The following is an 11,845-nucleotide window of genomic DNA, read 5'->3' as shown; positions in this document are numbered from 1 at the left end:
TCCTTGTGGTTTTAATTTGCATTTCTCTGATGACTAGTGATGTGGAGCATCTTTTCATGTGTCTGTTGGCCATCTGAATTTCTTCTTTGGAGAACTGTCTGTTCAACTCTTCTGCCCATTTTTTAATTGGATTATTTGCTTTTTGTTTGTTGAGGTGTGTGAGCTCTTTATCTATTTTGGATGTCAACCCTTTATCAGATCTGTCATTTATGAATATATTCTCCCATATTGTAGGATGCCTTTTTGTTCTAGTAGTTTTGGAGTGGAGTCCTTAGGGTTTTTTAATGTATGATATCATGTCATCTGCAAATAGTGACATTTTGTCTTCTTCTTTACCAATGTGGATTCTTTGTATTTATTTGTTTTGTCTAATTGCCATGGCTAGGACCTCCAGTACTATTTTAATAACAGTGGGGAGAGTGGGCATCCCAGTCTTGTTCCCGATCTTAGAGGAAAAGCTTTCAGCTTCTCACTGTTCAGTATGATGTTGGCTGTGGGTTTATCATACATGGCCTTTGTTATGTTGAGGTACCTGCCCTCTCTACCCATTTTATTGAGAGTTTTTATTATGAATGGATGTTGAATACTTCTTCAGCGTCTATGGTGATGATCATGTGGTTTTTGTCCTTCTTTTTGTTGATGTGGTGGATGATGTTGATGGATTTTCGAATGTTGTACCATCCTTGCATCCCTGGGATGAATCCCACTTGGTCATGGTATATGATCTTCTTGATGTATTTTTGAATTTGGTTTGTTAATATTTTATTGAGTATTTTTGCAACTATGTTCATCAGGGATATTGGTCTGTAATTTTATTTTTTTGTGGCATGTTTGCCTGGTTTTGGTATTAGAGTGATGCTGGCTTCATAGAATGAGTTTGGGAGTATCCCCTCTTTTATTTTTTGGAAAACTTTTAGGAGAATGGGCATTATGTCTTCTCTGTATGTCTGATAAAATTTCGTGGTAAATCCATCTGGCCAGGGGGTTTTGCTCTTGGGTAGTTTTTTGATTACCGCTTCAAGTTCATTGCTGGTAATTGGTCTGTTTAGATTTTCTGTTTCTTCCTTGGTCAGTCTTGGAAGGTTGTATTTTTCTAAGAAGTTGTCCATTTCTTCTAGGTTTTTCAGATTGTTAGCATATAGATTCTCATAGTATTCTCTAATAATTCTTTGTATTTCTGTGGGGTCTCTCATGATTTTTCCTTTCTCGTTTCTGATTCTGTGGATGTGTGTAGATTATCTTTCTCTCTTCATAAGTCTGGCTATGGGCTTATCTATTTTGTTTATTTTCTCAAAGAACCAGCTCTTGGTTTCATTGTTTTTTTTCTATTGTTTTACTCTTCCCAACTTTATTTATTTCTTCTCTGATCTTTATTATGTCCCTCCTTCTGCTGACTTTGGGCCTCATTTGTTCTCCTTTTTGCAATTTCAATAATTGTGACTTTAGACTATTCATTTGGGATTGTTCTTCCTTCTTTAAATATGACTGGATTGCTATGTACTTTCCTCTTACAACTGCCTTCACTGCATCCCACAGAAGTTGGGGCTTTGTGCTGTTGTTGTCATTTGTTTCCATATACTTCTTGATCTGTATTTTAATTTGGTCATTGATCCATTGATTATTTAGGAGCATGTTGTTAAGCCTCCATGTGTTTGTGAGCCTTTTCGTTTTCTTTGTACAATTTATTTCTAGTTTTATACCTTTGTGGTCTGAGAAGTTGGTTCGTAGAATTTCAATGTTTTTGAATTTACTGAGGCTCTTTTTGTGGCTTAGTATGTGGTCTCTTCTGGAAAATGTTCCATGTGCACTTGAGAAGAATGTGTGCCCGGCTGCTTTTAGGTGTAGAGTTCTGTAGATGTCTATTCGGTCCATCTGTTCTTGTGTGTTGTTCAGTGCCTCTGTGTCCTTGCTTATTTTCTGTCTGGTGGGTCTGTCCTTTGGTGTGAGTGGTGTGTTGAAGCCTCCTACAATGAATGCATTGCATTCTATTTCCTCCTTTAATTCTATTAGTATTTCTTTCACATATGTCCATGCTCCTGTATTGGGTGCATATATATTTATAATGGTTATATTCTCTTGTTGGACTGATCCCTTTATCATTATGTAATGTCCTTCTTTATTTCTTGTTACTTTCTTTGTTTTGAAGTCTATTTTGCCTGGTATTAGTACTGCAACACCTGCTTTTTTCTCCTTATTTTTTGCATGAAATGTCTTTTTTCATCCCTAGACTTTTAGTCTGTGTATGTCTTTGGTTTGTGGTGAGTCTCTTGTAAGCAGCATATAGATGGGTCTTGCTTTTTTATCCATTCTATTACTCTGTGTCTTTTGATTGGTGCATTCAGTCCATTTACATTTAGGGTGATTATTGAAAGATGTATACTTATTGTCATTGCTGGCTTTAGATTTGTGGTTCCCAAGGTTCAATGGTAGCTTCTTTACTATCTAACTGTCTAGCTTAACTTGCTTATTAAGCTATTATGAACACAGTCTGATCATTCTTTATTTCTCTCCCTTCTTAATCCTCCTCCTTCATTCTTTATATGTTAGGTGTTTTATTCTGTACTCTTATGTTTCCTTTGACTGCTTTTGTGAGTAGTTGATTTTATTTTTTGCCTCTAGTTAGTATTTGGTTGGTCTGCTTTCTTTGCTGTGATTTTCTCTGGTGACATCAGTTTAGCCTTAGGAGTGCCTCCATCTGGAGCAGTCCCTTTAAAATATCCTGTAGAGTTGGTTTGTGGGAGGCAAATTTCCTCAACTTTTGATTGTCTGGGAATTGTTTAATCCCTCCTTCATATTTAAATGATAATCATGCTGGATACTATATTCTTGGTTCTAGACCCTTCTGATTCATTGCATTAAATATATCATGCCATTCTCTTCTGGCCTGTAAGGTTTCTGTTGAGAAGTCTGATGACAGCCTGATGGGTTTTCCTTTGTAGGTGACCTTTTCTCTCTCTGTCTGCCTTTAATACTCTGTCCTTGTCCTTGAGCTTTGCCATTTTAGTTATTATGTGTCTTGGTGTTGTCCTCCTTTGGTCCCTTGTGTAGGAAGTTCTGTGAACCTCCATGGTCTGAGAGACTATTTCCTCCCCCAGTTTGTGTAAGTTTTTAGCAATTATTTCTTCAAAGACACTTTCTATCCCTTTTTCTCTCTCTTCTTCTTCTGGCACCCCTATAATGTGAATATTGTTCCATTTGGATTGGTCACACAGTTCTCTTAATATTCTTTCATTCCTGTAGATCCTTTTATCTCTCTCTGCCTCAGCTTCTCTGTGTTCCTGTTCTCTGATTTCTATTCCATTAACGGCCTCCTGCATCTCATCGGTCTACTATTAAGTCCTTCCAGAGATAGTTTTATTTCTTTATTCTCCCTCCTAACTTGATCCTTTAGCTCCTGCATTTTTTCAGCAGGTCCATCAGCATGGTTATGACCTTTATTTTGAATTCTTCTTCAGGAAGATTGGTTAAATCTATCTCCCCAGGCTCCCTCTCAGGGGTTGTCTGCATAAGTCTGGGCTGGATCAAATTATTCTGCCTTTTCATGGTGATAGAGGCAGTCATAGGCAGTTGGCACGTTTGTCAGCTGGGAGAACAATGTCCCACACAAGGGGAGCAGCTTCTGGTTTTATGTCCTGAGCCACCATGGGTGTGGCTGCCATTGGGACATCCCAGAGCCCTGTGGGGAGAGGCAGATGTGTCTGGTGTTCTCTCCTGCAAGGACAGGGACCTTTCATGGTCTGTCTTGTCCTCCTCTGTCTGTGTTGGGCTGCTACATGCTGGCAGGGCCTCTGAGTCTGGCCTGGGTGGCTGCGGAGGAGGCTTTGGGAGGCTGCTGTGGGCACAGCCACACTCAGGCTGCTCCCCTGCTATGTTGGGGCTGCACCAGAGGTGGAATGGACAGGAGGCTGTTTATCACTATAAGGGGCTTCAGAGCTGTGCTGTCACCTAGGGCATTAGGGCACCTGGAGTTCCCCGTGATTCCCATCTCCTGGGCTGAGTGTGCCAGGACACTTGCATCCAGTTGTGAGGCCCCTGTCCCTTTAAAACTTTCAAAAAGCACTCGTTTTTCTTTTGTTCCAGGGGTGCTGGCTGTGGGGACCCCCTCACAGGTTTTACTGTTCTGTTTCCCTAATATCCAGCACACCATGCAATGTGTGTCTGCGCTCCTGGTGCAGATGACTAGGGCTCGGTATTTAGCAGTCCTGTGCTCCCACTCCCTCCCAGCTGCACTCCTTTCCTCCCACCAGTGAGCTGGGGTGGTGGGAGTGCTCGGGTCCTGCTACGCCATGGCTTGTATCTTACCCCCTTCATGAGATGCTGAGTTCTCAGGTGTAGATGTAGCCTGGCTGTTGTACTGTATCTTCTGGTTTCTCTTTTAGGATTAGTTGTATTTGTTGTATTTTCAAAAATATATATGGTTTTAGGAGTAGATTTCTGCTGCTCTACTCACATTGCCATCTTGGCTCCTCCTCCCTCAATCCTTTTTTAATGTTACTGTGGACCCATGAATATTTATTTCATATTTTGGATTATAAGCCAGTACTACATCAGTTATTTTCCTTAAACTGTCCCAGCTTTGGTCATTGGGGACTCCCCATTGGCTCCTTTGCCTCGGGCCCAGGGGTGGGCACCAGGAGAGCATTTATCACAAAAGGGCTCTGGTTTGGGAAAAAGATTCAGGTTGTGTTTGCTACATAGGTTGGGAAGATAAAACCAGAGTTAGATCAACTCTTTCTGAATAATGTGAAGTTTAGTGAGCAGTTTATTCCTTTAAATTTCACCACATATTTATTTGTTGCATTATTTCTTAAAATAAGTGCAAAATTAGTAAACAGTATTTATTTATATTGATATTGTTACATTTCCTCAAGCATTTTTCCCTAGGAAAAATATAACTAGAACAAAGTCTCTCCTCTAGTTTATAATTCTTGGTGAAGCTGGTTTATTTCAGGCATTCATGAACTCACTCAGCTGTCAGTCATTTATTGAGCACTAATGAGCCAGACTTTATTTAAGGCCTTAAGGATACAGTTTTGAGTCAATTACAGTCCTTAGCATCACCCTTCTACTCCAAATTTTGGGAACCTAAAGGAGAACAGCATGTAAGGAGTAAAGTTTTACAGGTTCTGTGGTAGAGGGGACTGGGAGGTACAGGAAGGAAGAGGGAAAAGATGATCAGTTCTGTCTTGGCAGCTCCCCCATTTGCAGGCACAGTGCTTGAGAAGAAAGCCAAAGCCACTGTAACTAATCTGTAAACCCAAACACATAAAAAACAGGATGAAAAGGATGATACCACGCTCTCTCTCCTTCACACTTACTCTCTCATTTTCCCTTCTCCACTCTCATTCTGCCTCTTACCCTAGAGCAGCAGTCAGGGACTTTAAGTCTTGAAATATTAACACAAATGAGTACTTGAGTACTTTATAAATTCTACTCAATGAATGTCCTTAGATTCCATGATCACACAATGACAACTGATCAGGGTTCTAAGATTTAAAACAGGACAAGAGTAAGGGATGGGGGTGGGGAGGAGATGTGCAGGACAGAGAGCAGTGACAAGAGATGAATCCAAAATGACCCAAATTACCATGTCTGGTGAGTATGAATGAATGGAATTGACAGACACACAAGAAAGGCAGCCATTCAACACAGGTGATGTAGCTAGCTGGCATGGATTCAAATCATTCCAGGAGTTACTGAGACCCTTTGTACTTCTATTCCTTATCTGTAAGGTGGGTAGGGTAATTGTACTCATTTCATGTAAGGATTATGAGTTACTATATGTAAGATCCTGAGAACAATGCAGGGCACATGGTGCTATACGATTAAGTGTTTGCAATTTTTCAGTCTATATATTGAACATCTGTGTGCAAGATGCTCTACTAAATACTAGGAACTACAAAAGATCTTCCAGATAGGGTTCTTTCCACAATCTTTATCAGCAAGTACTTCTAACTCTACTCTTTCCCAACACTTTTTCATGATCCCTTTTTTTTGCTTTTCCTTTAAGGAAATAATCTATCCCTTTTTTCATATACCTTTTCCTATAGACCAGCATTTTCTATTAGGTATCATATCTGGCTGTTCACTAAACAAGGAAGTTTATGTAACTCTGAAAACTTTGGCTTGGAGTGGAGACATCATCTAGGGTAAGAAGATAGTGTTTGGATAATGAATGAAGAACCTGGTTTAGTTTACCCAGAAGGGAGTGAAATATTTATATGACATTTTCCCATAGCAATATTTTCAAATGCTCTGAGGGTCTTTAACAATAATTGCCAACTGTTAAGCCTGTGGAGATCATGTTGTACACATAAAAATGGCCATTTAGACTATAATATGGACACTCCAGCCATGATGTAGCATTTAAAAAATGGGGCTACATTAATTGAAGATAGCATTAGAAAATAATGAAAAAGTGTTGACAGTTTACTCAAAAAAAGAGTGGTTGTTCATCACTTCTTTGAATTTATGTGTTGGGGCTGAAAGTCAAAGTTTAGTGCTTTTCCTTTAAGCTGTGGGTCTATGCACCCATCAATTAACTTCTTTTATAGTAAAGAATCCAAAAGGTGAAATTGTCCCATTCTTACCTTTCAGGGATACTATGAGCTTAAATTAGAGAATCTTTTTGAAAGTCTCTGAGACTTAATGTGTCAATAGGTTTCAAGATAAAACTTCAATATTTGAGTTAGTAACTAAAAATGTGCTCATACCTACGTTGAAAACTTAGGACCTACATCTGCTGGAGAGAAAATTAAGAAAACAGTTTTAATATCAGGAAAAAAATAACCCTTTAAAAGTTCAAAAATAGAAATTTTGACTGGGTGTAATTCTAAATACCTAAAAGATGTTTTACAGAGTCTAAATGAAATACAAGGAATGATAGCATTTTGAAAGATTTCATGTTATCAAGAAGCTGTAAAAAGAGAAACAGCAGCACAGAGTCTCATGGCTCTCTTAATTTCATAACAAAGAAATCCAAGATATTTCCTTTTGTTAGGCTTAGTTTTCAGGTAAAATCTTTATGTAATTTGTTATATGCACTAGGAAATTCCACTGACTTTTCCAATTCCTAAATTCTCTTTGCTTCTTATAAAGACTTTCAATGGGGTTAGTTTGGAAATTAATCTAGGCATTTGAGGACAGTTGGGCCCTATGTGCTTGAATAATTGAGTGAGTACTGTTAAAGAGAAGGCGACACATTAGTAATGTGGCAGAATCAGAGTGGATGAACCACTTTTCAGAACCTGCATGACAATTTTGAAAATTAAACCCAGTTAATAGAAAAAAATGCTAAATCAATGGCCATAAAATTTAATGGGTTTATAGCAGCCTTAACACAGTAGGACTGAATTATCATGTTAATTTAATTTCCATTTCTAAATGAACCAGAAGGCACAATAAAGGTCAATTAACCAGCTACCTTCTCTGTCTTCTTTTTCTTTTACTGCCGGTTTTAAATCACATTCAGCCCCAAAGCACTCACACTGCTTCTGGAAACTCATTAGTTTTTCTTGAAATTAAAACAAAAAAGAGAAAAAAAGAAGGAACAAAAACTAACAACTAACCATGTGCTGAGAACAACCACTGAGAATGTGCCGCAATTATAGGGATATATGTATTCCATGAAAAATCTTTACTCTTGTCACATTGAGGCTACAAACTCAGTCACACCAAGCCTAGGGAAACACACAAGTTAAAGGTCTCAGTTATAGTGTTTACCAAGTGTTCCTCTACAGTGAAAAAGCTGTGTGTGCTACTCTTAACATTTATGAGGCGAATAAGGGAAGGGGGCTCCATCTGTGTAATGTGGGTCTGCTGTTAGTACAGTGAGAACCTCAAGCTTTGTGCAGCCTGCATTTTTCACATTGAAATGTGTCACTTTATATTAATAGGCTTTTATTACTTTTTTTTATTTAGTTGAAAGAGAAAAAAAGAAGTCAGTTTCCTCCCCCTCACTGGCAAGAAAAATTGAGTCTTTCTTTTTGGTTTAGCTAATTTATTGTTGCAGTGGATTGCCTGTAATTTCATACAATGTAAATCAAAATCTTCAAATATTCTCGCGTTTTCTAGTGATATAAATAACATCAAGGGCTCTAGGTCACTGAACAGATTATATTTTTATTCAGAAAAATTTGTGTTAATAAAATTGGTTTTGAATTCTAGTGTTTGCCATAATTGGAATAGTGATTTGGAGATACGGCAAAATGATCATGATTTTGATTTCAATAGGAAACTCTTTAAAATCAAATAAATGATGGTTGTAAAGTATCTAACACCAAGTACCAGGTAGTTTTCAGTGACTATTAGCCTTCTCCCTTTCTTCTCTTCATAGAAAAATAAAATGCTCATTATTCAAAGTGTCATTGTTTGGTGTTATTTCTTAGGATTATAGAACTTTAAGAAAACAATGACTTCAGTACATTTGCTTATCAAGTTCTTATAAGAAAGATACTGAATTTAAGTGTAATTCATCTATCTTGTTATCATCTATCTATTATTTCTGGAAGCCATAAGAAGAATTTAATGTAATGATCTTATGATAAATTCTGGACTATGCAGAATTGTTAACATAGGAGTATATATTCATAATGTATAGATTTGACAAATAAATATATATTCATAGATGTGACTGGTTTTGAGAGGCATCTTTTTACATCTTTTGTTCTCTGAAAACTTTTGTAGGCTGTTGACAGAATTGCGACCTGTTTAATCCATTTAAAAATTCCTGTAATAGAAGAGCAAAAATTGAAATTTTGCAAACTGAAAATTTTTAAACATCAAATATGTTTAAATGACTTTGTTGGGAGGAAAAAGATGGTGGCATGAGAAGTGTGGCAGATACCTCCTCCTAAAACCACATATAACAGGAAAATACAGCAAATACAAGTAATCCTGAAAGAGCAACCCGAAGACTGAAGAACAGACTGCCTACATTAGGGGAAAAGAGAAGTCCTCACAGAAAAGGGCAAAGTAGCAAAGCCATGAGCTAGCAGGACCCAAGCCCTGCCCAAGCCCCAGCACATAGGCAAGAGGAAGAGAAATGGAGCAGGGAGGGAGCAAAAGCCTAGGACTGCTAAAATCCCACCCCTGGAGATCTGCTCTGGGAGCATAACCCACATTACATGGTGCTCTGGAGGTTAGTGGGGTAGAAAAGCAAAGACAGGCAGAATACTTGGAGAGACTGAGATTCCAGCTCGAGAATAGGTACCTGCAACTGGCTGCTGTGGGACAAAAGAAAGACGGGCACTTTGAAAGACTTCCCAACAGCAGGAGGGCTGTTAAAGGGGCAAGGATTACACAGAGCTTGCTGCTCAGGAGAATGGACAGGTGAACAAAATCATGCCAGTGCACTCAACCCAGCAGTTTGGGAACTTTCAGGAACTTCAGACTCTCCATTCTCTTGGCTGTCAGCACAGCACTGAAGCCTCCCACTATGATACACAGCCTGTTGCTTCTTCCTCCAAGCAGGCACCCGTGGCCTGGACGGTGTTCCTGCCTGTGGCAGCTACAGGGGTGTAGCACAGAGGTTCCTCCCTGCACACCCAGCACACTGCCCCTGGCAGTGGAGACAGGCACTGAAACTGGGAAGCAGGAAAGAGCCCTTTCATCCAGTCAGGTGCCATTACTGCACACCTGCAACCCCCAACATTGCTCCAGGTGCTGGGAAGCTCCAGAGAGTAGAGCTTCTGAGCATTAGAGGCTGCCACCTACACAAAGTTATTATTCCATGGGAATCATTAGAAATATGAAATGACAAGAAAATATTATACAAACAAGAACCCAACAGACACCAGAAAGAGGGCTCAATGAAACTGAAATCACCAATCTTCTTGATAAAGATTTCAAAATAAAAATCATGAACATTCTCACAGAACTGCAGAAAAATATTCAAGGTCTCAGGGAGGATTTCAAGAAAGAGATAGAAACTTTGAAAAATACAGTATCTGAAGTGAAATATACAATGGAGGGATTCAAAAGAAGATTAGATGAGGTAGAGGAGATGGTAAATGAAATAGAAATTAGAAAATAGGAAAACCAAAAAGCTGAGGCACAGAGAGAAAAAAGGATATTTAGGAATGTAAGAATAATAAGAGAACTTGCAACCAATCCAAACAGAACACTATAGGGGTACAAGAAGAAGAAGAGAGAAAACGGGATAGAAAGTCTCTTTGAGGAAATAACTGTTGAAAACTCCCCCAGTCTGGGGAAGGAAACAGTCTCTCATGTCATGGAAGTGCATAGATCACTCAATGCAAGGGTCCCTAGGAAAACAACAGCAAGACATATAATAATTAAAATGGCAAAGATCAAGGACAAGGGCAGAGTATTAAAACCAGACAGAGAGAGAAAAAAGATCACATACAAAGAAAAGTTCATCAGGCTATAATGAGATTTCTCTGCAAAACTTTAGAGGCCAGAATGGAGTGGCATGATATATTTAATGCAATGAAACAGAAGGCTCTCAAACCAAGAATACTTTACCTGGCAAGATTATCATTTAAATTTGAAGCAGGGATTAAACGATTTCCAGATAAGAAAAATTTGAGGGAATTTACCACCCACAAAGCATCTCTACATTGTATTTTAAAAAGACTGCTATAGATGGAAGTGCTCCTAATGCTAAATAGCTGTCATCAGAGAAAATAAAACCAGAGTAAAGGAAGTAGACCAATTAATTACTCAGCAAATGTAAAATTAAATCAACTACCCATGAAGTCAGTCAAGGGAAACACAAAGAGTACAGAATATGACACCTAATATATAAAGAGTGGAGGAAGAATAAGAAGAGAGGAGGAAAAAAAAAACCTTTAGACTGTGTTTGAAATAGCATAATAAGTGAGTTAAGTTGGACTGTTAAGTAGTAAAGAAGATGCCCTTGAATCCTTGGTAACCATGAATCTAAAGCCTGCACTGGCAATGTGTACATATCTATCTATAATCACCCTAAATGTAAATGTACTGACATAGAGTTACAGAATGGATGAAAAAACAAGACCCACCTATATGCTGCCTACAAGAGACTCACTTCAAACTCAAAGATATACACAGTCCAAAGGGGAAGGGAAGGAAAAAGATATTTCATGCAAATAATAGGGAGAAAAAAAAGTACTTTGTCTGACACAAGCAGTAATTGTATTAGACAAAATAGATTTAAAAACAAGGAACGTAACAGACAAAGGACATTACATAATGATAAAGGGGTCAGTCGAGCAAGATGATATAACCATTATAAATATCTATGCACCCAATATAGGAGCATCTAAATATGTGAAACAAATACAGAATTAAAGGGGGAAATAAAATGTAATGCATTCATTTTAGGAGACTTCAACACACCACTCATTCCACAAGATAGATAAGCCAGACAGAAAATAAATAAGGAGACAGAGGCACTGAATAACACATTAGAACAGGTGGACCTAACAGACATCTACAAACACTCCGCCCAAAAGCAGCAGGGTACACAATCTTCTCAAGTGCTCATGGAACATTTACAGAATAGATCACATACTAGCCTCAGAAAGAGCCTCAGTAAATTCAGAAAGATTGAAATTGTGCCAACCAGCTACTTAGACCACAAAGAAGTGAAACTAGAAATAAATTATGTAAAGAAAACAAAAAAAGCCCACAAACACATGGATGCTTACAAAATACTCCAAAATAATCAATGGTTCAATGACCAAATAAAAACAGAGATCAAGCAGTATATGGAGACCAATGAAAACAACTCAATACCCCAAAACCTGTGGGATGCAGGGAAGGCCATGCTAAGAAGGAGATATATTGCAATACTTACCTCAAGGAAGAAGAAAAATCACAAATGAACAGTCTAAACTCACAA

This window comes from Manis javanica, chromosome 2 (genome assembly GCF_040802235.1).
Source record: "Manis javanica isolate MJ-LG chromosome 2, MJ_LKY, whole genome shotgun sequence".
Classification (NCBI taxonomy): domain Eukaryota; kingdom Metazoa; phylum Chordata; class Mammalia; order Pholidota; family Manidae; genus Manis; species Manis javanica.
Note: the sequence above shows the minus strand (reverse complement) of the source record.